At 48.0% G+C, this 25,705-nt stretch overlaps 1 long non-coding RNA gene across 1 annotated transcript in view; it reads right to left on the bottom strand.

Annotated features, from left to right (window-relative positions):
- The window catches only part of LOC149454495 (uncharacterized), a 34,926-nt gene extending 11,401 nt beyond the window's left edge, over positions 1-23,525 (bottom strand). The window contains exon 1 of the long non-coding RNA XR_016314206.1: positions 23,452-23,525. This is a non-coding gene — a long non-coding RNA (uncharacterized LOC149454495). The remainder of the gene's footprint in view (positions 1-23,451) is intronic.
- Between the last annotated feature and the right edge of the window lie 2,180 nt (positions 23,526-25,705).

The following is a 25,705-nucleotide window of genomic DNA, read 5'->3' as shown; positions in this document are numbered from 1 at the left end:
GAGCAGCGTCCTTGATGCCAAGGGAGTGCAGTTTGGCAAGGAGGAGAGGGTGGTCAACAGTGTCGAAGGCCGCGGAGAGGTCGAGGAGCAGGAGGATAGAATAGTGGCCATTGGCTTTGGCGGTTAGCAGGTCATTGGTGATTTTAAGTAGGGCGGTTTCAGTGGAGTGCAGGGGGCGGAAGCCAGACTGTAGGGGGTCAAGGAGGTTGTTATCAGTGAGGTGGGTGCTTAGGCGATTGTAAACCAGGCGCTCAAGGAGCTTGGAAGTGAAGGGCAACAAGGAGATGGGTCTAAGGTTGTTAAGGTTAGTGGGCTCAAGGGAGGGTTTTTTGAGTATGGGGGTGATGTGTGCGTGCTTTAGAGGGGAGGGGAAGGTGCTGGTGGAGAGGGAGAGATTGAAGATGTGGGTGAGGGAGCGAATGATGGAGGGGGGGGGGTGACTGGAGGAGCTGTGAGGGGATAGGGTCCAGGGGGCAGGTGGTGAGGCGGGCTTCAGTGAAGACCTTAGAGACCTCCTCGGGGGTAGTTGGGCTGAAGGTGCGGAGTGTTGGGGAGGTAATGATGTGCGAGGCGTTAGGTATAGTGGGGGGTATTGTGACTATGAGGTCAGGGGAGGGGAGGGTTGATGGAGGGCGGGAGGCTGGGTGGAGAGGTGGATTGTGAGTTGACAATGTCCTTACAGATTGCGTCAATCTTGTTTTGGAAGTGAGTGGCAATCTCGTGGGCGGTGAGTGAGGTGCTGGGTGGGGGTGGGGGGGGGGGGGGGAGAGCAGGGATTTGAAAGTGGAGAAGAGCCGACGAGGACAGGTGGATAGGGTGTTGATAAGGGTTATGAAATAGGCTTGCTTGGCGGCGTGGAGGGAAGTGGTGTAGGCGAGGAAGGCGGCTTTATAGAGGGAGAACGCGGGAGGGGATCTGGTTTTGCACCATAAGCACTCCAGCGCGCGACTGTGTCATTTGAGGCATCTCGTGTGGTCGTTTTGCCAGGGTTGAAGCGGTCAGGGTCTAATTCTATGTGTGGTTAGGGGTGCCATGGAGTCAAGGGCAGCTGACAGTGAGTCATTGTATGCAGTAGTGGCCAGGTCAGGGCATGACAGAGGGAGGATGCTGTCATACAGATGGTCAGCTGCTGGGTGGAGATGGGACGGGTTCAGATTGCGGAGGTTGCAGGTGATGGTTAGACGCTTCGGGGGGGGGGGGGAGTTGAAGGAGGGGGAGATGGAGAATGTGAGGAGGTGGTGGTCAGAGAGGGGGAAGGGGGTGTTAGTGAAGTCGTGGGGGGTGCAGAGGTGGGAGAAAACGAGGTCCAGGGTGTTTCCGTTGGAGTGGGTGGAGGACTGAGTGTGCTGTGTGAGCGCGAAGGAGGAGGTTAGAAGGAGGAGTTGGGAAGTAGCCGGGCTGTTGGTGTTGATCGGGATATTGAAGTCGCCTAGGATGATGGTCGGTAGCTCGGAGGAGAGGAAGAAGGGAAGCCTGGCGGCAAAGTCGTTAAGGAAGGGGGATGCAGAACCAGGAGACCGGTAGATTACCGCAATCCGTAGGGGGGTGGGAAAGAAGAGCCAGATGCAGTGGGCCTCGAAGGAGGAGAAGGATAGGGAGGGGGGGTTAGGGAGGGTGGGTTAGGGAGGACCTGGAAGGTGCTCAGCGGTGGTAGGAGCATACTGACCCCTCCGCCTCTGAATGGGTCCAGACGAGGCCTCCATAGGAGAGGGAAACGGGAGGTGGAGTCAGTGGCTTGGATCCAGGTCTCAGTGAGGAGGTTGAGGGAGTGGGAGACAAAGAGGTCGTGGATGGCAGTGAGCTTGTTGCAAACCGAACAGGCGTTCAGGAGTGCAACCGAGAGGGGAGGGGTGGATGTGAGGAGGAGGGGGACAGATATGAGATTGAGGGGGTTGCGGTGGTTGGCGTGAGTAGGGGGAAGGGGAGTGGGGAGATGGAGGGCCAGGGTTCGGGAAGATGTCACCAGCGGTTAGGAGAAGGAGGGGGGTGAGGAAGGTGGCATGGGAATGGGAGGTGCAGGAGTGCGTGGGTCGGTTGGTGGTAGATTGTGGGTCGGCGGGGGAGTGGAGTAATAGGAGGAGGTGGTGAGAGCCCTAGAGGGGGAAGGGAAGAAGTGAGGGTGCGATGTAGAGGTGTTTTGGGGGAGTAGGGGGGTAGAGGGAGGCAAGTTTGGGGATGGAGGAGAGGAGAACGAGGAGGAAGAGTGCAGGTGGCATGCTAGGGTGGGCAGAATGCTGATCGGGTCGGAGAGGAGGGAGGTTTCAGTCAGGACGTGCGGATGGGGAAAGTCCGTTATGCCATGTCGGAGTTCATCAGTGTCCAATCGTAGGAGGGGAGAGGGAGAGGTGGGCGGCTGGGGCCACAGCTGGCTGGTTGCAGTCTGTGGGTGCTGTAGGCCGGCATTCGCGGGTGTTGTGGCACACTGTCGGTGGGCACAGTGGTGCGGCAGCTGGACGAGCCGTGGGACGCGGTGATTGGGGGCGTTGTGGGCCCAACGTCAGGGGTTCTGGAGACCCGGCGTCGGGAGGTGTTGAGTGCACAGCTTCAGGAGGTGTTGAGGGCCCGGCGACGGGAGGTGTTGGGGGCCTGGCGCCAGGAGTAGCTGAGGACTCGGCGTCAGGAGGTGCGGTGGGCCCGGTGGCAGGAGGTGCAGAGGACCCGGTGTCAGGGGGTGCTGAGGGCCCGGTGTCAGGGGTGCTGAGGGCCCGACATCAGGGGTGCTGTAGGCTGGCGTCAGGAGGTGGTTTAGGCCGGCGTCAGGAGGTGGTTTAGGCCGGCGTCGGGAGGTGGTGTAGGTGGTGTGGATCGATGTCTGGAGGTGGAGTGGGCTAGGCGTTGGTATTTGTATTATGACTGTTGTTGGAGAGGCTAGATTACAGCATCACAGTTTTAGACTTGACTACAACATCTCAATATGGCACTTCAGTTCTGGATCCAAACTGGATCCAAATACTCCAGCCACAGCATATTGAAACTCTAGAAACCCCATAGTGTGCAGAAGCTGCCAACCTAGTGTCTAGACCAGCCTTTCTCAACCCTTTCAACACAGAGGAACCTGTGGAATAACTTCTAGCTCTTAAGGAATAACTGCTAAAAATTATTATTATCTACCACTCATAATACATTAGTCTGATGGTCAGTGGGAAGAATACTCTTTAAACTTGTGGTCATTGGGAAGAATTAATCTTTTACAGATAAAAAAAAGATCATTGGTGTCAGTGCGCCCCTATCAACCACTGGAGGAACCCTGGTTGAGAGACCCTGGTCTAGACACTGTGGGGTTTATTTACTAAAGCTGGAGAGTCCAAAATCAGACTCCCTTCTGCATAGAAACCAATCAGCTTCTAACCTCAGCTTGTTCAATGAAGCTTTGGCAATGAAACCTGGAAGCTGATTGGTTTCTATGCAGAAGGGAGTCTGATTTTGGACTCTCCAGCTTTAGTAAATAAACCCCTGTATATCAACACCATCTGCACACCATTAAGGGAAAATATCGCTCCCGGGATCCAGCTACACCTAATTACTCCCTTAAACATTATCATAGATGACTGTCATGTAAACAATTTTAAATACAAACGGGAGGATGGATTCAGATTTTCTAAGGGTCACTGAAATTTTTACTGGGCACACTGGTGCTGATTTGGCAGCAATCCACAAAACAGGGGCAGCACTTAGAAACAGGAAAAAAAAACTGAGTTGAGAATCCACGTACATACAGTCCAATGGGAGTGCCAATTGTTTAAGAATCCAAATTTTTATGAAAAATTGATTCATAGCTATAAATACATTTTAGCATTAAAAACCTTGGACTTACTAATGTTTGTTTGGTGCTCTTGTTGGACTGTATGAAAGTTGACATGTTGACCAGCTTTGTAGATTCAGTCAGACACAATTTCTATATTTCCATATAGTATTGATACCTAAACTGTGTGTGCTATATGTCCACGTCTTTGTAAATCATATAATAGCACAAACATAATTGGTAGTCATGAACTTTGTGTGCACATATAGTAACAAAATGCAGTATCATAGAAAAACCCAGATCTTTATTAAATAACATTAAACAATACAAACAGATTCAAAAAGCTCTTGGCTTAAAGGTTCACAACACGTACAGATTCCAATACAGTACACGTGTAGACTCGACACATTTCAGGAATCCTTTGTCAGGAGAATCAATACATTAAAACCCACATTTGATCTTTACAAAACAATGCAATCTGCTGAAATTCACAACGTAAACATTTTCCATGGAGTTATATCCCAATACACCAAGCTGAACGTCACTGTCTCTTAGGCAAAAGCACTGACATACAGGCAAAAGTCACCAGATAATCTAACAGGCAGAATCTTCCAAATAGTACCCAAACAGGAAAACAGCATCAAGGGTAAGTAGGAAATACATAAGAATCAAACTCAAGGCCAGTATGTCCAGATGGTATCTGAGAAAGCCCCAATCCAAACCCATCAGTCAGATAAAAGAAGAAAGTCCATAGGTCCCAAATTATTCCACATCCTTCCAGAATTCCAGCATGTAGCATGAATACCTACATATATACATATATTTGGGACTCATACACCTGTGTTTTTGATTTGGCTGATGGGTTTGGTTCACTGGCCGGGACCTGCTGATTGACATGTAAGGAAGCCAATGACAACACGGGTAGGCGGGGGGCTCACACACCTCCTACCCGGAAATACAGAATCACGTATATATACGTGATTCTGCACGCAGCGGCCGCTTTGTAGCGGTAAAGCTGCTATAGGACAGTCAGCAAATGGTTAACCTAAACATTTTATGTACCTTAATGCAAGTAATGCCATTTGCCCATTTGGAGTATGAGAATTTCCCCAAATCCTAAAGTCCTGTTGTACTGGTTCAGTCACATAGGACTTAAGAAACCTTAGGGTACAGGTGTCAAACTGACGGCACTCCAGCTGTTGAAAAACTACAAGTCCCATGAGGCATTGCAAGATTGACAGTTACAAACATGCCTCCCAAAGGCAGAGGCATGGTGGGACTTGCAGTTTCGCAACAGCTGGAGGACCGCCAGTTTGACACCCCTACCTTAGGAGTAGAGATGAGCGAATTATTCAAAAATTCGATTCGGCTGATTTGCCGAATTCGCGGAATAAATTTGATTCGAGGCGAATATATTCGCTGCGAATTTAACGTGTAAAAAGGGTGTTTCTAGGCTTCAGAGAGCCTTTATATTAGTGCAGAACACTGTACCTTTAATTTAAATGCCCTTGGAGTCTGCTGGGGAAGAGAAATAATACTGTCAGTCAGTATGACATGCAGATGAGTGCCGTCGATCTTAGAATCACCGCACACTTCACTCATTTGGGCAGTCACGGGGCCAAAACCAGAGTGTGGAGCCACAGTGTGGCGGTGGAGGCAGCAGCAATGGGAGGCCATACAGCACCCTATGACAAAATGGAACCCACCAGCAGTGTGAGGAGACCTGAAAGTGGCACATGGCAGAGTGTGGCGATGGAGACAGCAGCAATGGGAGGCCGTACAGGGACCCATTACACACTCTGGACCTGGCAGCAGCATGAGGAGGCGGTACAGGGGCCCATGACAGATTACGGGCCTGGCAGCAGCATGAGGAGTCGGTACGGGGGCCCATGGCAGATTACGGGCCTGGCAGCAGCAATGGGAGGCCATACAGCACCCTATGACAAAATGGAACCCACCAGCAGTGTGAGGAGACCTGAAAGTGGCACATGGCAGAGTGTGGCGATGGAGACAGCAGCAATGGGAGGCCGTACAGGGACCCATGACACACTCTGGACCTGGCAGCAGCATGAGGAGGCGGTACAGGGGCCCATGACAGATTACGGGCCTGGCAGCAGCATGAGGAGTCGGTACGGGGGCCCATGGCAGATTACGGGCCTGGCAGCAGCAATGGGAGGCCATACAGCACCCTATGACAAAATGGAACCCACCAGCAGTGTGAGGAGACCTGAAAGTGGCACATGGCAGAGTGTGGCGATGGAGACAGCAGCAATGGGAGGCCGTACAGGGACCCATGACACACTCTGGACCTGGCAGCAGCATGAGGAGGCGGTACAGGGGCCCATGACAGATTACGGGCCTGGCAGCAGCATGAGGAGTCTGGTACGGGGGCCCATGGCAGATTACGGGCCTGGCAGCAGCAATGGGAGGCCATACAGCACCCTATGACAAAATGGAACCCACCAGCAGTGTGAGGAGACCTGAAAGTGGCACATGGCAGAGTGTGGCGATGGAGACAGCAGCAATGGGAGGCCGTACAGGGACCCATGACACACTCTGGACCTGGCAGCAGCATGAGGAGGCGGTACAGGGGCCCATGACAGATTACGGGCCTGGCAGCAGCATGAGGAGTCGGTACGGGGGCCCATGGCAGATTACGGGCCTGGCAGCAGCAATGGGAGGCCATACAGCACCCTATGACAAAATGGAACCCACCAGCAGTGTGAGGAGACCTGAAAGTGGCACATGGCAGAGTGTGGCGATGGAGACAGCAGCAATGGGAGGCCGTACAGGGACCCATGACACACTCTGGACCTGGCAGCAGCATGAGGAGGCGGTACAGGGGCCCATGACAGATTACGGGCCTGGCAGCAGCATGAGGAGTCGGTACGGGGGCCCATGGCAGATTACGGGCCTGGCAGCAGCAATGGGAGGCCATACAGCACCCTATGACAAAATGGAACCCACCAGCAGTGTGAGGAGACCTGAAAGTGGCACATGGCAGAGTGTGGCGATGGAGACAGCAGCAATGGGAGGCCGTACAGGGACCCATGACACACTCTGGACCTGGCAGCAGCATGAGGAAGCGGTACAGGGGCCCATGACAGATTACGGGCCTGGCAGCAGCATGAGGAGTCGGTACGGGGGCCCATGGCAGATTACGGGCCTGGCAGCAGCAATGGGAGGCCATACAGCACCCTATGACAAAATGGAACCCACCAGCAATGTGAGGAGACCTGAAAGTGGCACATGGCAGAGTGTGGCGATGGAGACAGCAGCAATGGGAGGCCGTACAGGGACCCATGACACACTCTGGACCTGGCAGCAGCATGAGGAGGCGGTACAGGGGCCCATGACAGATTACGGGCCTGGCAGCAGCATGAGGAGTCGGTACGGGGGCCCATGGCAGATTACGGGCCTGGCAGCAGCAATGGGAGGCCATACAGCACCCTATGACAAAATGGAACCCACCAGCAGTGTGAGGAGACCTGAAAGTGGCACATGGCAGAGTGTGGCGATGGAGACAGCAGCAATGGGAGGCCGTACAGGGACCCATAACACACTCTGGACCTGGCAGCAGCATGAGGAGGCGGTACAGGGGCCCATGACAGATTACGGGCCTGGCAGCAGCATGAGGAGTCAGTACGGGGGCCCATGGCAGATTACGGGCCTGGCAGCAGCAATGGGAGGCCATACAGCACCCTATGACAAAATGGAACCCACCAGAAGTGTGAGGAGACCTGAAAGTGGCACATGGCAGAGTGTGGCGATGGAGACAGCAGCAATGGGAGGCCATACAGGGACCCATGACACACTCTGGACCTGGCAGCAGCATGAGGAGGCGGTACAGGGGCCCATGACAGATTACGGGCCTGGCAGCAGCATGAGGAGTCGGTACGGGGGCTCATGGCAGATTACGGGCCTGGCAGCAGCAATGGGAGGCCATACAGCACCCTATGACAAAATGGAACCCACCAGCAGTGTGAGGAGACCTGAAAAGTGGCACATGGCAGAGTGTGGCGATGGATACAGCAGCAATGGGAGGCCGTACAGGGACCCATGACACACTCTGGACCTGGCAGCAGCATGAGGAGGCGGTACAGGGGCCCATGACAGATTACGGGCCTGGCAGCAGCATGAGGAGTCGATACGGGGGCCCATGGTAGATTGACTATCAAGAGTCCAATGGCAGAGTGGCGGAGCAGAAGCAGCTTCAATTGAAGGCCATACACAGGCCTAGGTTTAAAAGTCCCTCACAGTTAATTCCAATAACGAACTCTACTCCTCCGTGCAATCTACTTACGAGACCCTGGGCAGGTCTGGGTCCAATTTGTGGTAGAGACTGGTTTTGTTCAGCCATGCTTGCGCGAGTAATAACAGGTCTGTGCTGCCCTTTGGTGTCTGGCTTAATGCGCACAACACTGAACGTCCCAGCGTTTGTCAACGATTTGCCGTTAAGTGATGCAAACCCGCTGAACCACGTTCATGAGGAGCCGGTACAGGGGGCCATGAATCAGTATGGACCTGGCAGCAGCGTGAGCAGACGACAGAGGCACATGGCGCAGGGTGGCGGTGTAGGCAGCATTATTCTGAAGCCATACACAGGCCTAGGTTAAAAAGCGGAAGCCGTCAGCAGCGTGAGCAGACGACAGAGACACATGGCGCAGGGTGGCGGTGGATGCAGCAGTATTCGGAAGCCAAACACAGGCCTCGGTTAAAAAGCGGAAGCCATCAGCAGCGTGAGCAGACGACAGAGGCACATGGCGCAGGGTGGCGGTGGAGGCAGCAGCAATGGAAGGCCATACAGCACCCTATCACAAAATGGAACCCACCAACAGTGTAAGGAGACCTGAAAGTGGCACATGGCAGAGTCTGGCGATGAAGTCAGCAGCAATGGGAGGCCGTACAGGGACCCATGACACACTCTGGACCTGGCAGCAGCAAGAGGAGGCGGTACAGGGGCCCATGGCAGAGTGGCGAAGCGTAAGCAGCTTAAATTGAAGGCCATACAGAGGCCTATGTTAAAAATATTAACATGTTTGGGGCATGATTCATGGCGGATTTAGTCAGTTGTGTCAGGAACTGGTGGTTTGAAATCCAGACTAATCCACGCCTGATTCATTTTCACAAACGTGAGTCTCTCCACACTTTGGGTGGACAGTCGTGTCCTCCGCGGAGTTACAATACCTCCTGCCGCACTAAACACGCGCTCCGATGCCACGCTACTGGCCGGGCATGACAGCCTTTCAAGGGCAAATTCAGCTAGTTGGGGCCAAAGGTCAAGTTTCGTTGCCCAGTAGTCAAGGGGATTATCTACCTCGGTTGGCAGGGTGCTGTCCAAGTAGGCCCGAGCCTGTTGTTTGAGGTCCTGCTCCAGGTCCACCTGATGCTGCTGCTGCTGCGGTTGGTTAGTAGTTTCCTCACTGCGCTGGTGAAGAAAGCTACTCATCATCGACTGCAGACTGAGGCAGCCGCTGCTGGTGGAGCTGCCACTGCTCCTACCACCCCACCCCTCCCCTGCTGCCATGGCAGCGGAACGCGAGCGCACAGGGCCCACAGTGTCTGAGGATGGACGTTGGCGCAGAAAGGCAGAGACCAACTGACTACATAGGTGGTTTTTATAGTACGTTATTTTGGCCTCCCTCTCAGCAGGTGTGAAAAAGGCCACCATTTTTGAACGGTAGCGAGGGTCCAACAAGGTGGACAGCCAAAAGTCATCCCTCTGTCTGATGGTTATTATTCGGCTGTCGCTACGCAAGCAACCGAGCATGCTATGGGCCATTTGTGCAAAGGAATGCGAGGGACTCCCTGCCTCCATCTCCACAGCATACTGCCACGGTGCGTCTGGGTCCTCTGTCTCCTCCTCCTCTACCAGATGCTCCTGCTCCTCTACTCCTGTCCGCTGAGTGGAAAAACCACCCATTTCACTCAATAATTCCTGAGCACCAATGTCCTCCTCTACCTCCTCCTCTTCTTCCTGTCCTGCCCCCACAGGGGTCATGTGGCGTTGAGATCTGTGCGCCACGTCTACCGCACCCTGACCAGCCATTGTTAACAGCATTTGTTCCAGGACGTGCAACAGAGGAATGACGTCGTTCATCCCATAGTCCTGCCGACTCACGAATAGCGTGGCCTCCTCAAAGGGCCTGAGCAAGCGGCAGGTGTCACACATGAGCTGCCAATGGCTGACATCTAAGTTACACAGGGGAGTACCTTTATCCGCTTGTAACATCAGGAAATCAGTGATGGCCTTTCGCTGTTCGTAAAGGCGGTCTAACATATGTAGGGTTGAATTCCACCTTGTTGCAACGTCGCAGATCAGGCGATGCTGTGGAATTCCGTTCTGCCGCTGCAGCTCAAGGAGGGTGTGCTTTGCGGTGTAGGAATGGCTGAAATGCATGCAAAGTTTACGTGACATTTTAAGGATGTCTTGCAGTGGGATGGTGGATTTTAGGAACCGCTTGACAACCAGATTGAACACGTGAGCCATGCATGGCGCATGGCACAACCTTCCTTGACGCAGAGCAGACACCATGTTCTTTCCGTTGTCGGTCAACATGGTTCCGATTTTCAGTTTGCGCGGAGACAGCCATCTGTCGATTTCTCTGTTCATTACACTCAGAAGTTCCTCCCCTGTGTGACTACGTTCGCCAAGGCATACCAGGTGCAGCACAGCGTGACACCGTTGCAATTCTGTGTCCCTGAGTAACAATTCTGTGTCCCTCAGTAACGATTCTGTGTCCCTCAGTAACGATTCTGTGTCCCTGAGTAACGATTCTGTGTCCCTGAGTAACGATTCTGTGTCCCTGAGTAACGATTCTGTGTCCCTCAGTAACGATTCTGTGTCCCTCAGTAACGATTCTGTGTCCCTCAGTAACGATTCTGTGTCCCTCAGTAACGATTCTGTGTCCCTCAGTAACGATTCTGTGTCCCTGAGTAACAATTCTGTGTCCCTGAGTAACAATTTTTTGTGTCCCTCAGTAACAATTCTGTGTCCCTCAGTAACAATTCTGTGTCCCTGAGTAACAATTCTGTGTCCCTGAGTAACGATTCTGTGTCCCTGAGTAACGATTCTGTGTCCCTGAGTAACGATTCTGTGTCCCTCAGTAACAATTCTGTGTCCCTCAGTAACGATTCTGTGTCCCTGAGTAACGATTCTGTGTCCCTGAGTAACGATTCTGTGTCCCTGAGTAACAATTCTGTGTCCCTGAGTAACAATTCTGTGTCCCTGAGTAACAATTCTGTGTCCCTGAGTAACAATTCTGTGTCCCTGAGTAACGATTCTGTGGCCCTGAGTAACGATTCTGTGGCCCTGAGTAACGATTCTGTGGCCCTAAAGTCTCTGTGGCCCTAACTCTGTCCCTAATACAGACAGGTCTGTCTCTCTTGAATGACCGGAGGCTAATGGAGAATTCTAAGATGGCCGCAATTTATAGCTCCACCATTACACAGTGCTGGCTGGCTGGCTGCTGATTGGCTAATGCGATCACATGTCATGAATGAATGCATTATGGGTCAGCGCGCCTTGTCTGCGCGCCTTCCCAGAGATCCCCGCTCCGTCGCCACACGTCGCCGCCATTTTTGGGAAAATTTGATTCGTGTATCCGAAGTTTGCTAATTTTCGGATTCGGCGCGAATCAAATTTTTCCTGATCTTCGAAACGAATTCCACTTCGCCATGTTCGATTCGCTCATCTCTACTTAGGAGTAAAACCCCTTGTGATTGCGGGCATGGGATGTCAAGCACAGGGGTAGGGTAGTAGATCTACTAAAATTGAAATATTAGGTTTGAATGGATAGACTTTGCCTCGTTGTCGCACAACGGGAATGTGTGCCAAGTGATCCTGTAGGTCGCTCATATACTGTATATGAGACCTTACAGAAACAAGCTGAGGCTAGACAATAACTATACACTTAGGGTCATGCAACACCAATCGTTTCTTACTAGAGAAAAACGCCAAGTTCAAGAGCACTTGGAATTTTGTTAATACAGGAATTCTAGTTGACCCTTTCAGCAGGTTTGTGACAGCACACATTACTTCTGTGACATGATTGAGCTTCTAGCAGAAAGTGTTTTTGGCAGAACTGCTGCCAGGAAAACAGGAAACAAGTTGAGAAAGAGCGATAAACTTAAAAATAATAGCCTGCAAGGTATTTGATCCGCCAATGATAGAGACTCTCGGCCTACAGGAAAGGGAAGCAGGATATAAGAAAAAGGCAAGGAAATGGGGGAAGGGTTGAAATGAGCTAACCACCTCAAAGGGTCCTTTCCTTTTTATTTGAAGATTATCTGGATATTGCACAATAGTTGTGCAATCAGATAGGATTATTTATAATAAATGAAACACTGATAGACGTTTGTTGCTGGGTTGGTTTATCTCCATGTAAAATAATGCCTTGAAGGACCATGGAACAATAAAAATACATATGAATAGGAACATATGAATTATGTCTTGTTTTTTGCACTTTAACTATTTAACTGTTAAGGCATTAACCACTTGAGCTCCAGAAGATATTTACCCCCTTCATGACCAGGTTATTTTTGCAGCTTGGCACTGCGCTACTTTAACCGGTGACTGCGCGGTCATGTACCCAAACAAAATCTAAATAATTTTTTTCACACAAATAGAGCTTTCATTTGGTGGTATTTGATCACCACTGAAAGTTTTAATTTTTTTGCAATAAAAATGAAAAAGGACCAAAAACTTTGAAAAAAAACCAATATTTTTTACTTCATGCTATAGTACATATAAAAAAAATCAATTTTCTTCATAAATTTTGACCAAAATGAATTCTGCTACATGTCTTTGTTTAAAAAAAATCTTAATAAGTGCATATTGATTGATTTGTGTGAAAGCTTTAGCGCCTAAAAACTACGGTATATATACTGGAATTTGTATTTATTTTTTTTACTACTTATAGCAGTGATCAGCAACTTATAATGGCACTGCGATAGTATGGCAGGCAATCTCACACTAACTGACACTGGGGGGAACTGACAAACTGCCACTGGGGTTAAATGTGTGCTTAACTATGTGTAATATGTGTAAAGTGTGCAGGTTTTAATACCAGATTTCTAAGTTTCTCATCCCTGCTTTGCAGAGATGAGAAACAGAGTGATTGTTTCCTCTGTACAGAGCTCTGTGTTGATTGCCAACACATAGCTCTGGGCTGTGTTTGTACACAGCCAATCAGCAGGTCCTGGCCAAGAATAATTGGGCGGGACTTGCTGACAGGCTCCCTCTGTGTACAATCATAGTGAGTGTCAGCCAAGGGGGTGCACATGTGTGTGCCCGAGACCCAGAAGTAGGAAGCCATGTATGGGTACACTGTTTTGCCTGCAGTGGCCACCCGACCGCAGTACATTGCAGGCAGTCAGGAAGTGTTTAAGGCTCCCATTATACACTTTATGATTGAAAAATGCAGTGTTTTGTACATATTTTCTTTTTTACATACAATTAAGAATAAAAATTAAATATTTAAAGGGGAACCTCCTCATTTCAGCCCCCCTCTTCCTGAAGCCCCACTCAAATATATTTATACTTTGTTCTAAAAAAAGAAATCATTCGCTGTAAATACATTTTTTTTTCTTGTAGCCTTCAGGTCAGTCAGGCCTTTCCTCATCAGTTTCCAACATCAGTTCTGTTATTTTGTCTTTTTATGACCACTATTGGTGTTCCTCTTTTTTACTTTAATTTTTATCTGTTTTGTCTCAGACTTGATGAAGGGGATTGTTTGGTCCACAAAACATGTTGGTTATCTTTTTTCTTACGTATATCTCAATTGTAGCCACAATAAATTATTATGGACTCTTAAGGCAACTGTCTGGTGCTTGTTGTCAATTTCAATTAGATTATCAGGGGAGACGTTTTGCCTTGTTTTCTGGGGGGGGGGGGGGGCCTCGCTTAGTGGCAAAACTGCTGAGATCTATCCATCAAGCCCAAACATTGCTTCCTGATGGAGTTCTGAGTCCAGCACCTCACAACTACTTCTTTTTAAAGCTTCTGGTCATTACCCATCTTTTGCTCCTGTTGAGGGAAAACAATAAAAGGATTCTGTATTGGTATGTGTTCACTGTTTATCCATTGTGAACAGTGGGAGCTGCAGTGCACAAGGGGCATGGCTTAGTATGTTGCGTGGTTCGTGGATATTACCTGGGTTGCACAGAACGAAGAGGACATTTCTGTCTCTGCACCTCTTTTTCCAAAACTGGGGACACAAACCAGAGATTTAAAACAGAGCTCCTATTGTGGTGGAGCACATCTGAAATCCAGAGCCATATTAATTATTTACAGATACATCTTTAGAGATAATGACAGTTTGTTGAAATCCATAAAAATGCTGAGAAGCAGCACTTTCTATTGTGTACAATTAAATCTTTTTATTTTCTCACACAGAAACTGGAGCAAGTTTCCGTTCCACTTTTTCAAGTTCATTTAATTATTATACTTTCTGAAGAGCTTTGAACATTGTCACAGCACAGTCCTTCCTACCAAGGCATTGTAAACAGCAACTCCAAGTCAAATCAACCAGTCATCTGCCAATTTAATTTAGAAAATGATGCAACCGTGCAAAAGAAAGCAAGTTCACTATTTGATTTTTTTTATATAATCCAGCAAAATCATTCTTTGAGATAGCCTGCCTTTTGCAAATTCATTTTCAGGGTAGATTCCTCACATGGCAGCAGCCCTCCAGACTGGACTGATCCTCAGAAGGAAAAGAACCCAGAAATCCCATCTCTCTTTATGCAGGAACCCAGAAGTCTTCAGGGCCCTGCTCACTGGGATTAATATTAAATATTCATACATCCATCTGCATTGCTCTATACCTATGTTCCAGAGAATTCTACCACTCTCTAGAAGCAGAGAGAGTTATCAGACTAGTAGCAGCTGAGAACATTGAACTGAACTAACTAATCAGCTGTACCGAATACAGTGAACAGCTGATTAGTTAGGCTAGATTTGCCTAACACACACTAATTACAGCCAAACTGGTAATAGTCAGGCAAGCTAATGCAGGCCATAGATGGGTTGAAAATCAGCCGATTTTTGGCCGAAAATAAAATCGGACGATTTTCGGATCGTTAGTGGGCTAAATGTTTGGCTGTTTTTTGGTATTTTGGCAGATTTTTTTTATTGGTAAAGTTGGAAAAAAATCGGCCGATTTTGCCGATCAGCCGATTTTCGCGGCAATGATGGGCAAATTGGCCGATCTTTTACCAATAAAAAAATCTGCGCATGAGCAGTGACCTGCAAGAGGAAGACAAAAAGAAGAAGAAAAATGAAGAAGAGGATGAAGAAGAAGAAGAAGAGGATGAAGAAGAAAAGGATGAAGAAGAAGAGGATGAAGAGGACGAAGAAGAAGTAGTAGAAGAAGCAGAAGAAGAGGATGATGAAGAAGAGGAAGATGAAGAAGAGGATGAAGAAGAAGAAGATGAAGAAGAGGATGAAGAAGAAGAAGAAGAAGAGGATGAAGAAGAAGAAAAGGATGAAGAAGAAGAAGAAGAAGAGGATGAAGAAGAAGAAGAGGAATTCCAGTCCGGCAAAAAATGTCCCTGCAGAGAGCTCGGCTATTTGTTTGACAGTTCCTTGACATTTATAGCGGTTGCAACATTGTATCTATTTGTTTCCGAATAAAAACATCTGTATCCTAAATGGATACAAATACATTGTTGCAACTGGTACAAATGTCAAGGAACTGTCAAAGAAATAGCGGAGCTCTCTGCAGGGACACTTTTTGCCGGCTGTAGACGGGATGAAAATCGGCTGATTTTTTTTACCGTTGCTGGTAACGTCGGCCACTTGAACGACCGATTTTTCGTTTTTTTAAAGAAAAATCGGCCAATTTTTGACCCGTCTATGGCCTGCATAAATTTATCTAACAAAACACACCCAGCTCCACTGAACACAGTGAGCTAGCATGAAATCTAACTAATCCTAGAACCTATTTAGGAGGGTGCCACATATTTTATGCTTTTATTTGCTGAACAGGGGGACAGATTTTCCTCTGGGGCCTATGTTAGACCTACACTGAAGGGCAGTCTTCACCGTAAACTGTCTTCCACATAATGATGAACTGCAGGCTCTTCCCATTAAGCTCTCACCCTTAGTTCTTCTGCACTGACTTACAAAGGATAAATTAGCCCACAGTACCCTCCCAGGGGCAGGGTTTCCCTAAAAAGAGTACGAACCCCAGCCTACATTACCACACTGTTTGAAAATGGCACATCCACAATTCTTGAAGGCTCAAACATAAACATTAAAATTCTATATATATTTGATAAAGTAACCGCTCTTCACTCCCAGTCTCGTTATCATGACTAGATGACAAACTTCAGCTCGTCACTCTTCGGCACAGATGATCTGACCCAACTGCAAGAGAACATTTCCCATCTGGAACTCCTCCCACCAGTTGTGAAGGAACTCCCGTCTCTCCCTCTTCTCACATCCACCATTATACTCAAAGACGATTCCCCAGTTGTTGATGGAAAGGACATGTCTTTCAATCCTGTCAGCATGGGCTCTAGTTGGGCTGACTCAACTCTGGTAGCAATGGAGGAGCCTGCCTATAGCTCACTCATCCAAATGCCCCTGGGGCCAATCTGTTGCATTATATGGGACTTTTTCCCAGGCTCCTCCCAGGGCAATATTATGTCATGAGGCTCCTCACAGGTGACCTTCATGTGTCTTGAGGGGTGATCTAGCAAAATACCTAAAAATTGCCCAACAATTGTAACAAGTCAGCGGGTGGATCAAGCTTATCTTTTTAGTTACACAAAGCCACAGGTTTGCATTGTGCATAATTTCAACTGCCAGCATCCTGACAATCAATGACATCGCTGGTTGATAAGGAGGCGCTGTTTGCCTCTCCCTGCCCTTCTCCATCAGCACTGGGGTCATATTAGCTGAGTGAGGGAGAGAAACTAAGGGAGAAGAGAATAGCTGGAATACTGGTCATTATCAGTGTGCAAAGTTTATTTGCTTTGGAAGAATAAATCACCTCTAATGTTAGGTGACCTATGTGTGTGGATGTTATTTAGTTTTTTACAATTTAGAATGGGGAGCCTCAAGATTGTGTAGAATTTTAATGGTGCCTTGACTAAAAAAAGGTTGAGAAATACTGATATACAGTAGACGAGGAAAGGGTTAGTGTAAACTGCAATAGAATTTGTATTCCAATAGATAGGGAATTGGTTTGATGAAGCAAGTTCCTTTATGGCTATAATATGTTGGAAAATTAGGTATTAACAGTACCACTGTGCTCTAGGAATAGTCCTGTGTTCAGAGCAATGGGGGGGGGGGGGGGGGACGACACTGAAGCTGTAGGCTGCAGTACTGACTTGGGACAGCGATCTGTAGTCCTTCCATCTGGCCCTCTGATGCAACCTGATCTGTCCTGGGCCCTCTGAGTTCCGCATCAGCATCCAGCACATGTCCTCACCCTCATACAGTCTCTCTCCTCCCCCCAGGAAGGTTATATAGGCTTATAGGCTTCTGGGAAGTGTAGTCTTTCAGCCTGTGTGGGCACAACAGTCCTGCCTTCAGCATATAAATTCAACAATACCTACCTATAAGTCTGTAATAGCTAATTGCGAAACACCTCCATCTTGTGATTAATCAACATCCTGCAACCAGTAACAGTGCAGTGTGTTACATCTTCATGACCTCTAGTGTTCCCAGTCCATCCAGTCTGTACCAAACTCCTGTGGATCTCAGTGATCACAGTGTTCCTCAGTTTCTTCAGTGATTTCTGCCTGCATCCAGCCTAGGCACTCCTGCAAGCATTCAGTCTTTCGTCACCACCCTTCTCCTTCTACCCTCCAGCCACTTACCTGCTTGTTTGCATCAGTGTGTTTCCCTGGGATGTCCAGTCAGCCTCTCCCTGTGAGTTCCAGCCAGCACTTCCCAGACTCTGGGTTTCCCCTCTGTGCCTCTCTGTGTTCCTGTGCACTCCTGCTAATAGGGACTGTGAACTACTGCCCAGTAAATCCAGCACCCCAATGCTGCAAGGACCTTTTTTCACCTACTCTCAGTTGTTGCCTGCTTGGGTGAAGCTGAGGTCCACAACCTGGGCATTGTTTGCAGAGTACCATCTCCACGTCTATGAGCTCTGGTTATGACCAAATGGTACATCAGACTCTTCATCTCAGCCCTTCCCAGGGCTTTCACTATTGCCCAACTGAGTGGGCGCACCAAGCTTTCTGTTCTTACCCTTTTAGCTTTCATCTTTGTCTGCCCAACTACTACAACTATGTCCTGGTTAGCCACTCTGACCCTATTGGAAGCAAATTTGGCCGATGAGTGTATATATATATATATATATATATATATATATATATATATATATATACACAGTCAGGTCCATAAATATTGGGACATCGACACAATTCTAACATTTTTGGCTCTATACACCACCACAATGGATTTGAAATGAAACAAACAAGATGTGCTTTAACTGCAGACTGTCAGCTTTAATTTGAGGGTATTTACATCCAAATCAGGTGAATGGTGTAGGAATTACAACAGTTTGCATATGTGCCTCCCACTTCTTAAGGGACCCAAATTAATGGGACAGAATAATAATCCTAAATCAAACTTTCACTTTTTAATACTTTGTTGCAAATCCTTTGCAGTCAATTACAGCCTGAAGTCTGGAACGCATAGACATCACCAGACGCTGGGTTTCATCCCTGGAGATGCTCTGCCAGGCCTCTACTGCAACTGTCTTCAGTTCCTGCTTGTTCTTGGGGCATTTTCCCTTCAGTTTTGTCTTCAGCAAGTGAAATGCATGCTCAATCGGATTCAGGTCAGGTGATTGACTTGGCCATTGCATAACATTCCAGTTCTTTCCCTTAAAAAACTCTTTGGTTGCTTTTGCAGTATGCTTTGGGTCATTGTCCATCTGCACTGTGAAGCGGCGTCCAATGAGTTCTGAAGCATTTGGCTGAATAGGAGCAGATAATATTGCCTGAAACACTTCAGAATTCATCCTGCTGCTTTTGTCAGCAGTCACATCATCAATAAATACAAGAGAACCAGTTCCATTGGCAGCCATACATGCCCACGCCATGACACTACCACCACCATGCTTCACTGATGAGGTGGTATGCTTAGGATCATAAGCAGTTCCTTTCCTTCTCCATACTCTTCTCTTCCCATCACTCTGGTACAAGTTGATCTTGGTCTCATCTGTCCATAGGATGTTGTTCCAGAACTGTGAAGGCTGTTTTAGATGTCGTTTGGCAAACTCTAATCTGGCCTTCCTGTTTTTGAGGCTCACCAATGGTTTCCATCTTGTGGTGAACCCTCTGTATTCACTCTGGTGAAGTCTTCTCTTGATTGTTGACTTTGACACACATACACCTACCTCCTGGAGAGTGTTCTTGATCTGGCCAACTGTTGTGAAGGGTGTTTTCTTTACCAGGGAAAGAATTCTTCGGTCATCCACCACAGTTGTTTTCCTGTGGTCTTCCGGGTCTTTTGGTGTTGCTGAGCTCACCGGTGCGTTCCTTCTTTTTAAGAATGTTCCAAACAGTTGTTTTGGCCACGCCTAAAGTTTTTGCTATCTCTCTGATGGGTTTGATTTGTTTCTTCAGCCTAATGATGGCTTGCTTCACTGATAGTGACAGCTCTTTGGATCTCATCTTCAGAGTTGACAGCAACAGATTCCAAATGCAAATAGCACACTTGAAATGAACTCTGGACCTTTTATCTGCTCATTGTAATTGGGATAATGAAGGAATAACACACACCTGGCCATGGAACAGCTGAGAAGCCAATTGTCCCATTACTTTTGGTCCCTTAAGAAGTGGGAGGCACATATGCAAACTGTTGTAATTCCTACACCGTTCACCTGATTTGGATGTAAATACCCTCAAATTAAAGCTGACAGTCTGCAGTTAAAGCACATCTTGTTTGTTTCATTTCAAATCCATTGTGGTGGTGTATAGAGCCAAAAATGTTAGAATTGTGTTGATGTCCCAATATTTATGGACCTGACTGTATATTGTGGGAACTTGCTTCAAATGGTAGAGCTCTTCTTGTTAAAGCACACAGCAACTTGCTTCTTTAAGGGCCTTTTTGCCCACTTTTATTTAAAAGAAAAAAAAGTTCCATAAACAAAAATGCTTCCCACGCAGGGGTATCCACCATCAAGCAATACCAACAAAGATTCAGCCTCCTGGCTTGTACACAGTTCACTGTCTGTCTCCTGCAGACTCTTCCCAAATTATGGCCACTAGCACATAGCTAGTCTGGCTTCCACCTGACTTCAAGGCAGAGACCTCCCGTCTGCCGGGGTGGAGCCCTCCTGACTCCTATCTGCCGGGGTGGAGCCCTCCTGACTCCTATCTGCCGGGGTGGAGCCCTCCTGACTCCTATCTGCCGGCGTGGAGCCCAGAACCATGGTTAGGCCTCTACAAAAAGGCCTGCACACACCTGTGCAATCAGTGTGCTGGGGGTTCTCAAAACACGGACCCCGGATTGGAGATTTCATCCCTCCCAGATCTCTTTGAAATCTCCAGGCTCCAGATCCCAAAACAAACTTAATGAATAAATGAGGAAACCGAAAAGTCAGTTTCCTCTGCAATACATAAACTCTCTGGAGCCCCTCAACCTGCCTGGTTGAGAATCCAGGGTTTTCAGCTTTATTTTGACCGTGGCAGGACACCGCACTGCCACATATCCCCCCCCCTTTGTTTTGACCCCGTAGGGGGCAGAACACACAAACCTAAAACCCTTGCTTTAGACCTTCTGTGCGGGCTATCACCTGTAAAGGTCCAATCCTGTCTGACTTCATTTTCATCAAAGGGAGACGCTACTCCCTGCCGCAAGAGATGACTTCCCTTGTCTCCTCTTGCTACCCTTACTTGGGCTCTATGACATCCCCGTGCCTTTTTACGAGTGCGCTTCCAAAAGCGCTGTCTTCCTAATTTCCTTGAGACTATACTAGTTCTTTTACTAGTAGGGGTTTTACAAGTCTCAGTACCCTTTGTAACCTGGGGTTGACGCCTAAGCTTTAAGTGCCTGGTACCTGTAATATTACAACGTGCTCCCTCAAATACCTCTAGACCATCCCTTTTTGCTTCATTTACTTTTACAGGGGATATATTTTTAAACCCTTTAGTAACAGACATGGGCTCTTTTATTGTGGCATCAAATTCTTTTAACATCCCCTTGTTAAGCTTTGGGCCAGTTCCCTTAGACCTTTCATTCTTACAACTTGGGCGTTTACTGGACCTTTGGAAAACTTTTCCAGAGTGACCTTCCTGAACCTGTAGGGGGCCTATTACTATACTCTTAACCTCTCTTGTGTCTATTAAGCACTCATTACCTTTTTCAGGATGACCAGCTACCATGTCAACTTGACCACCAGGTCTACCATTCTTTTTGTTATCACACATAGTAATCAGACAATCCAAATTCATCAACACATTTCCCTTTTTATCATTAGCCAAAATACTCTTGTCAGAACTCAATTCACTAGTAGTTGGCAGGGCAGTTTCTGGAGAGGAATTACACACAGCGGAGTGGGTGTCTCCCATGGAAACGTCACTACCCATTCACTTTGCTGTCACAAAAGACTCTGCCAGCAACTGTCCTGATGCCAAACCATCCTTACATAATTCTGCATTTGGGTAGACAACCCCAACCACATCACATTTACATGTGTCTTTCGGCACTTCTGCCCAAACCTCTGTCCTGTCCAACAGTACTCTGGTGTGCCTCTCATACCAATTACTGCTATGAAGCAACCCAGCAATGCACTGAAAGACAATTTTCACCATTACCAACAAGGATGGTATCACAGAATTCCTATATTGACCATCTTTGTTTTGTATAGCCTGTAATACCCAGCTCCAATTAGCGGGACTCCACTGTACCAGCTCTCCCGAACATGGAAGAGACAGCAAGGTATACACCGGCTGTACACTCCAGAAGGCCAACATTTCCTTCAGCAGGTCTGTTATAAAAAGACAGCCTGATTCCACACATAAGACCTTCCTGGAGACATGGAGACACTCATTTACTGATGCCTCAGAGGTGATGCTTCTTAAAGAGGCTTCCTCTCGGCTGGAGGTACCCAATACAATAACCTGGGGCTCTCCCAAAGCGTAACCAGGTGTGGGATTCACCCAAATACTCTGAGGCTCAGTGTCAATGAGCTCTTCCACGGCTTCTCGATGGATATCAGTTTGGTATACTACACCATTAACTCCTTTATGGGCTGTGGGCAAAACGTCTGATGAGCGTTTATCCTTAACGGTGCCTTTTACCAGCGGTGGGTTATTTTGAACTAATAGCTGCTCCACAGTCCCTGTCAGGGCCTGGACTTGAACCTGGGACTTCTACTGTGTCAGGCAGTAACTCTTCTCACTGAGCTACCTAGGATGCTGGACAACACTCTGCTTCTTCTATTGGATAATCCTGCCTTGTGCCTTGTTTGCTCTTGAACCTTGAACTCCTTGCTCCTCCCATGAACTTCCTATATAAGCCATGTCCTTTGACTTCCTCCTTGCCAGATTATTGTGCCTTTCCAGCCAATATCCCGCTACTGTTCCTGCTGCTGTCTACACCTCCGCTACTGATCTTTGGCTTGTTCCTGACCACGATTTCGTCTCATCCTAACATACTACGATTGATCTGCTACCATTTGTGACCGACACTTGGCTTGTGACCGACTCTGCTTTCGTCTGATCCCTAACCGGTTGATCCGCTATTGGTTCCCAGTCTGCTCATTCCCTGGTGGGGTGATCCTGAGATCTGCGACCTGGTATTAACACGCAGCCCAATCCATCTCCACCATTAGGAGCTCTGGTGAATACCGGTTAATACTTAGACCCCGCACCCCAGGGGGATCCGCTGGTGTACCTATCCTGCTGGTTCCAGGTAAGCCTTTTACTGCTATAGCAACTGGTCTCTGAACCTGACCTTACACCGTGACAGTCCCTCTTTTCAGCACAGCAGAAGTTGTGTCCACTTCATTGTTGGCAACAGAGGTATCTTTTATTAATGCCAACAAGCTTGTTGCCCATCTGTCCCAGTCCATCGTCCCTGTGATCCCATCAGAGGTACTACGCAGTACCACTCCAACCGCTGAAGGAGACACAGAGGGACAGAGTGGCTCTGTATCAGACCCATTACCTATATCTTCATTATCCATATCACAATGGGAGACTCCTTTTCTAGGCACAGCAGGTTGCAATTTCCTACTCTCACCACCGTGACCTAGTGGCGTGTCATTCACTACAAAAACTTTTGCATTAGTGGATTGCATTAACCCATCATCATTATGAATACATTCATACCTTTTAGATTCACCATTGCCAGACTGAACTAACAAATTCTCAACACTCAATTCAGATACACTCTGGTCCACCAGAGCAACATCATAGTTATCCTGGGTTACCTTACCCACCGTTGCTAGGGGAGATAACACATCCTGCTTAGTGGTCACCCCTACTACATTTAATTCAGCATTCTCTTTAGATGACATTGGTGCAACCCCAATATCAGTACTCTTCACATTGACATTTTTAACCGTTGCCTCCCCACTAAAAGCATTATACAGAGGCAAGTCTCTCTCACAATCACCAGCAGTGGGTTTCCCAACTGGGAGTATCCCAAATTTATAGCAGAGAGTCTCAAAGTCAGTCTCAATCAGTGCATTAGTATCTCTCACATTTCTCTCAAAAGTACCAGTCTTACCCACCACTGTAACAGGCTTCACCTTCTTCACTTGAGTGCGTGGGATCTGGATCCTTTCTGTCATCTCCTCTGCTTGGCTTTGGCCAGCCAGTTCATCCATGCAGCTATAGGATGATACTGTGGCAGGCACTTCTGACTCCTTGGCACCCCCTTCAGGCACAACAGGTACTTCACTGTTGCTAGAGGTGGCTGCCAACATTTTTAAACATGAATCTGGGCTTGCAGATGAAGACTTTTGCCCAGTAGCACCCTCATCAGTGGTATTCCATAATCTGGGGCAGGTAAAGATACCATGCCCAAACTGACCACATTCCAGGCAGGGTATGGTTCCACCGATAACATTCTTGGGATACGGAACCACATCTCCCTTGTAGCCCCTTCTCCTGGTTGGCAGGCTTTCTCCTGTTGCTATGGGAGATGGCACTCTCTCAGCTAAACTTTGTGGGTTCCTCCAGATGTGCTGAACTCTCATCTCTGCGTTGCCACAATCCTCTGCAGACAACACTTCTCTCACAGGGTCCACAGGCCTGAAGTCACATGTGTTGCTATGGGCAACCACATTCTTCTGAAACTTTTGGGCAGCCTGCTGCTCCTTCCTGGAACTCCAAGCCAGCTTCCCAATTGCATACTCAGACCTTTGTCTGGTTGTGTCACCTTGCACTGGAAGCTGGGATAATGGGCACTTGGAGACAGTGTGCCCCCATTCACTGAACCGCAAACAGCGCTCTTGCGGCAGTATCTTGCCCGAACTTCCAACACTGCATCCTCTTTCAGGCTTAGTACTCTGCACACAGAAAACTGGTTTCCCTTCACCAGCGTTGCCAGGGACAACAGTATGCACTTCCCACTGTGGCAAACTCTGTGCAGCCATGTAGGGGGCTTGTTCTGGTGATAACAACCCCTCCAGCCACAGGGCTCTGTCTCTCATTTCAGAAAATCTTGCTTCTTTTTTGAGTTTTGACCGCCCCATCTTTGCAGTCACTCCACAACACTTTTGCACAGTCCAGCAACACAATGGAGCACTGTCTCTTTAAGGAAAGTTCCTTTTCTCTGCAGGATCTCCTCACCTGCACACACTGATGGTGCAGAGTCATACACCAAACACAGTTCAACACATGAACTTACTTCCTTGCTGGGATCTCTAGTTCTGCCCACATCCTCCACCATATGTGGGAACTTGCTTCAAATGGTAGAGCTCTTCTTGTTAAAGCACACAGCAACTCGCTTCTTTAAGGGCCTTTTTGCCCACTTTTATTTAAAAGAAAAAAAAGTTCCATAAACAAAAATGCTTCCCACGCAGGGGTATCCACCATCAAGCAATACCAACAAAGATTCAGCCTCCTGGCTTGTACACAGTTCACTGTCTGTCTCCTGCAGACTCTTCCCAAATTATGGCCACTAGCACACAGCTAGTCTGGCTTCCACCTGACTTCAAGGCAGAGACCTCCCGTCTGCCGGGGTGGAGCCCTCCTGACTCCTATCTGCCGGGGTGGAGCCCAGAACCATGGTTAGGCATCTACAAAAAGGCCTGCACACACCTGTGCAATCAGTGTGCTGGGGGTTCTCAAAACACGGACCCCGGATTGGAGATTTCATCCCTCCCAGATCTCTTTGAAATCTCCAGGCTCCAGATCCCAAAACAAACTTAATGAATAAATGAGGAAACCGAAAAGTCAGTTTCCTCTGCAATACATAAACTCTCTGGAGCCCCTCAACCTGCCTGGTTGAGAATCCAGGGTTTTCAGCTTTATTTTGATCGTGGCAGGACACCGCACTGCCACAATATATATAACCAAAAGTATTGGACCACCCTTCAAAATCATTGGATTCAGGTGCTCCAATCACCTCCATGGCCACAGGTGTATAAAATCAAGCATCTAGGCATGCAGACTGCTTCTACAAACATTTGTGAAATAATGGATCGCTCTCAGGAGCTCAGTGAATTCAAGTGTGGTACCAGGATAGGTTGCCACCTGTGCAATAAGTCCATCCGTGAAATTCCCTTGCTACTAAACTATAACAAAGTGGAAGCAGCTGGGAACAACAGAAACTCAGCCACCAAGTGGTAGGCCATGTAAAATTACAGAGCATGGTCAGCGCATGCTGAAGCGCACAGTGCACAGAAGTCACTAACTGTCTGCAGAGTCAATAGTTAAAGACCTCTAAACTTCATGTGGCCTTCAGATTAGCACAACAACAGTGCGTAGAGAGCTTCATGGAATGGGTTTCCATAGCTGAACAGCTGCATCCAAACCTAA

This window comes from Staurois parvus, unplaced genomic scaffold (assembly GCF_062004578.1).
Source record: "Staurois parvus isolate SC_StPar_1 unplaced genomic scaffold, SC_StPar_1.0 ptg000426l, whole genome shotgun sequence".
Taxonomy (NCBI): Eukaryota; Metazoa; Chordata; class Amphibia; order Anura; family Ranidae; genus Staurois; species Staurois parvus.
This window is presented reverse-complemented; position numbering and strand designations above follow the sequence as displayed.